The sequence below is a fragment of the Babylonia areolata genome, unplaced genomic scaffold, assembly GCF_041734735.1.
Source record: "Babylonia areolata isolate BAREFJ2019XMU unplaced genomic scaffold, ASM4173473v1 tig00006903, whole genome shotgun sequence".
Taxonomy (NCBI): Eukaryota; Metazoa; Mollusca; class Gastropoda; order Neogastropoda; family Buccinidae; genus Babylonia; species Babylonia areolata.
Window position 1 is genome coordinate 17,501 of NW_027468402.1, and position 5,000 is coordinate 22,500.

The 5,000-nt window shown below is 50.4% G+C and overlaps 1 non-coding gene across 1 annotated transcript in view; it reads right to left on the reverse strand.

Annotated features, from left to right (window-relative positions):
- Positions 1–538, reverse strand: part of LOC143278520 (small subunit ribosomal RNA) — a 1,829-nt gene extending 1,291 nt beyond the window's left edge. Inside the window, exon 1 of the ribosomal RNA XR_013054143.1 lies at positions 1–538. This exon is cut by the window's left edge and continues 1,291 nt beyond it. This is a non-coding gene — a ribosomal RNA (small subunit ribosomal RNA).
- Positions 539–5,000: the final 4,462 nt, after the last annotated feature.

A 5,000-nucleotide genomic window follows, 5' to 3' on the forward strand; every position in this document is an offset into this window, starting at 1 on the left:
AAGGGTTTAAAGTGTACTCATTCCAATTACGGAGCCTCAAAAGAGTTCCGTATTGTTATTTTTCGTCACTACCTCCCCGTGCCAGGAGTGGGTAAGTTGCGCGCCTGCTGCCTTCCTTGGATGTGGTAGCCGTTTCTCATGCTCCCTCTCCGGAATCGAACCCTGATTCCCCGCTACCCGTTGCTAACATGGTAGGCAGATCACGTACCATCGTCATTTGATAGGGCAGACATTTGAAAGATGCGTCGCCGGCTCGAGGCCATGCGATCGGCACAAAGTTATCCAGAGTCACCAAAGGACGGGCAGAACCCGACTGGCTTTGAACTAATAAAAGCGCTCTTTCCCCGAGGGGTCGGAGCTGGTCGGCATGTATTAGCTCTAGAATTACCACAGTTATCCAAGTAAATTTGGATCATCTAAGGAACCTCGACTGATTTAATGAGCCATTCGCGGTTTCACCGTACGAGGGTGTGAACTTAGACATGCATGGCTTAATCTTTGAGACAAGCATATGACTACTGGCAGGATCAACCAGAATGCAACCCGTATTCTGCGTGCCCCCGGGAGACGGTTGCAGCGCCAGTTGGGACCGCTGCTCACAGAAACGAGGGCTGAGCTCTTTCCGTGGGCGGTCCGCGGCAGCACTATCAACTGAAACCACCGGACAACAGATTCAGGGCCTGAGAGTGCAACGAATCCATCGGTCTCGGCGGGAGGCGCGCCAAGAAGAAGAAGGAGGAGGAGGAGACCAGACCGGACCGGACCGGACCCCACCCTTTCTTCCTCCTCGACACCGTCTCCCGCCCGTTTCCACGTGCCGGACGACGCCCGGTTAGAGACGGGCGCGCCCTTGACGAGATGAAGCAGGCGTTACGCTTTGGGACGCCGAAGGGGCTGGGGAGCACCAACGACCGTCAGTGAGGGAGGAGAGAAAACGCTTCTCTCGACCCGTCGTCAGCGAACGCACCGAACCTTCTACGGACCGTGAGACGCCGGCCGACAAGCCGAGCCCCGGCAAAGGAAGCCCGGCGAGGCGGCCGTGCGCGTTCACACTTGGACGCGCAGGCGGGAAGCTCGGCAGCCGGGCGGGTAGCCTGCGGGGAGCTGGTGGGCTCCCGAGACTCCCGTCCCCCGACTCGGGCCTCGCACGCCGAGCGGTCGCTAGCTTGCCAGTGCAAAAGACAGAAGCGCGGGGGCAGTAAAGCCAGGCGGACGGGTCGACCGTTGCCGGCTGTGCGCCGACCGGAGCGATCCGCCACGCCACGCCGCGTCCCCCACAACCAGGGTGTCGCATAAGGCGCTGCGAAGGTGGACCTTGATCCACATTGGGCAGAGCCTGAGTTGAGGCCCCCCAGCACGTGCCTGGGGACCAGGCGTTGAGGAGTAGGCCTTTTTTTGAGGGCCCAGAAAGTATTTTGGCAATTGTAGCGAGGTTTTGGAGTTTTACCTGCCTCTCTCCGAGCATGCCAAAGTTGATAGAAAACGCGTTCGGCATGGACAGCAGGCGTTGAGGAGTAGGCCTTTTTTTGAGAGTATTTTGGTCCACAACCTTTACCTGGCCTTTTTTCTCTCTCCGAGCATGCCAAAGTTGATAGAAAACGCGGTTCGGCATGGACGGGAGCAGGCGTTGAGGAGTAGGCCTTTTTTTGAGGGAGAAAGTATTTTGGCTTTTTTATCCACAACCTTTACCTGCCTTTTTTTCTCTCCGAGCATGCCAAAGTTGAGAGAAAACGCCGTTTGGCATGGACGGGAGGAGGTGTGGAGGAGTAGTCCATTTTTGAATGGCAGCGGAAAGATTTTGGCAATTGTAGCGAGGTTCTTCGGACTTTTATCCACAACCTTTACCTGCCTTTTCCTCAGCGAGCATGCCAAAGTTGAGAGAAAACGCCCTTCGCCATTGACGGGACCAGACGTTGACGACTACGTCTTTCTTTTTTTCACGGCGCCTGAACGATTTGGGCAATTCTCCACAGCGCGTTTACTTTTTATCCACAACCTTTACCTGCCTTTTCCTCAGCGAGCATGCCAAAGTTGAGAGGAAAACGCCGTTTGGCATGGACAGGAGCAGGCGTTGACGACCAGGTCTTTTTTTTGGTCTTTTTTTTTCACAGCGCCGGAAGGATTCAGGCAATTCTCCAAAGCCGGTTACTTTTATCCACAACCTTTACTGGACCTTTTTTTCTTTTTTTCCTTTTTTCTCTCTCCGAGCATGCCAAGTTGATAGAAAACGCGGTTCGGCATGGACGGGAGCAGGCGTTGAGGAGTAGGCCTTTTTTTGAGGGCCAGAAAGTATTTTGGCAATTTTTTACTTTTTTATCCACAACCTTTACCTGCCTTTTTTTCTCTCCGAGCATGCCAAAGTTGAGAGAAAACGCCGTTTGGCATGGACGGGAGGAGGTGTGGAGGAGTAGTCCATTTTTGAATGGCAGCGGAAAGATTTTGGCAATTGTAGCGAGGTTCTTCGGACTTTTATCCACAACCTTTACCTGCCTTTTCCTCAGCGAGCATGCCAAAGTTGAGAGAAAACGCCCTTCGCCATTGACGGGACCAGACGTTGACGACTACGTCTTTCTTTTTTTCACGGCGCCTGAACGATTTGGGCAATTCTCCACAGCGCGTTTACTTTTTATCCACAACCTTTACCTGCCTTTTCCTCAGCGAGCATGCCAAAGTTGAGAGGAAAACGCCGTTTGGCATGGACAGGAGCAGGCGTTGACGACCAGGTCTTTTTTTTGGTCTTTTTTTTTCACAGCGCCGGAAGGATTCAGGCAATTCTCCAAAGCCGGTTACTTTTATCCACAACCTTTACTGGACCTTTTTTTTCTTTTTTTCCTTTTTTCTCTCTCCGAGCATGCCAAAGTTGATAGAAAACGCGGTTCGGCATGGACGGGAGCAGGCGTTGAGGAGTAGGCCTTTTTTTGAGGGCCCAGAAAGTATTTTGGCAATTTTTGACTTTTTTATCCACAACCTTTACCTGCCTTTTTTTCTCTCCGAGCATGCCAAAGTTGAGAGAAAACGCCGTTTGGCATGGACGGGAGGAGGTGTGGAGGAGTAGTCCATTTTTGAATGGCAGCGGAAAGATTTTGGCAATTGTAGCGAGGTTCTTCGGACTTTTATCCACAACCTTTACCTGCCTTTTCCTCAGCGAGCATGCCAAAGTTGAGAGAAAACGCCCTTCGCCATTGACGGGACCAGACGTTGACGACTACGTCTTTCTTTTTTTCACGGCGCCTGAACGATTTGGGCAATTCTCCACAGCGCGTTTACTTTTTATCCACAACCTTTACCTGCCTTTTCCTCAGCGAGCATGCCAAAGTTGAGAGGAAAACGCCGTTTGGCATGGACAGGAGCAGGCGTTGACGACCAGGTCTTTTTTTTGGTCTTTTTTTTTCACAGCGCCGGAAGGATTCAGGCAATTCTCCAAAGCCGGTTACTTTTATCCACAACCTTTACTGGACCTTTTTTTTCTTTTTTTCCTTTTTTCTCTCTCCGAGCATGCCAAAGTTGATAGAAAACGCGGTTCGGCATGGACGGGAGCAGGCGTTGAGGAGTAGGCCTTTTTTTGAGGGCCCAGAAAGTATTTTGGCAATTTTTTACTTTTTTATCCACAACCTTTACCTGCCTTTTTTTCTCTCCGAGCATGCCAAAGTTGAGAGAAAACGCCGTTTGGCATGGACGGGAGGAGGTGTGGAGGAGTAGTCCATTTTTGAATGGCAGCGGAAAGATTTTGGCAATTGTAGCGAGGTTCTTCGGACTTTTATCCACAACCTTTACCTGCCTTTTCCTCAGCGAGCATGCCAAAGTTGAGAGAAAACGCCCTTCGCCATTGACGGGACCAGACGTTGACGACTACGTCTTTCTTTTTTTCACGGCGCCTGAACGATTTGGGCAATTCTCCACAGCGCGTTTACTTTTTATCCACAACCTTTACCTGCCTTTTCCTCAGCGAGCATGCCAAAGTTGAGAGGAAAACGCCGTTTGGCATGGACAGGAGCAGGCGTTGACGACCAGGTCTTTTTTTTGGTCTTTTTTTTTCACAGCGCCGGAAGGATTCAGGCAATTCTCCAAAGCCGGTTACTTTTATCCACAACCTTTACTGGACCTTTTTTTCTTTTTTTCCTTTTTTCTCTCTCCGAGCATGCCAAAGTTGATAGAAAACGCGGTTCGGCATGGACGGGAGCAGGCGTTGAGGAGTAGGCCTTTTTTTGAGGGCCCAGAAAGTATTTTGGCAATTTTTTACTTTTTTATCCACAACCTTTACCTGCCTTTTTTTCTCTCCGAGCATGCCAAAGTTGAGAGAAAACGCCGTTTGGCATGGACGGGAGGAGGTGTGGAGGAGTAGTCCATTTTTGAATGGCAGCGGAAAGATTTTGGCAATTGTAGCGAGGTTCTTCGGACTTTTATCCACAACCTTTACCTGCCTTTTCCTCAGCGAGCATGCCAAAGTTGAGAGAAAACGCCCTTCGCCATTGACGGGACCAGACGTTGACGACTACGTCTTTCTTTTTTTCACGGCGCCTGAACGATTTGGGCAATTCTCCACAGCGCGTTTACTTTTTATCCACAACCTTTACCTGCCTTTTCCTCAGCGAGCATGCCAAAGTTGAGAGGAAAACGCCGTTTGGCATGGACAGGAGCAGGCGTTGACGACCAGGTCTTTTTTTTGGTCTTTTTTTTTCACAGCGCCGGAAGGATTCAGGCAATTCTCCAAAGCCGGTTACTTTTATCCACAACCTTTACTGGACCTTTTTTTTCTTTTTTTCCTTTTTTCTCTCTCCGAGCATGCCAAAGTTGATAGAAAACGCGGTTCGGCATGGACGGGAGCAGGCGTTGAGGAGTAGGCCTTTTTTTGAGGGCCCAGAAAGTATTTTGGCAATTTTTTACTTTTTTATCCACAACCTTTACCTGCCTTTTTTTCTCTCCGAGCATGCCAAAGTTGAGAGAAAACGCCGTTTGGCATGGACGGGAGGAGGTGTGGAGGAGTAGTCCATTTTTGAATG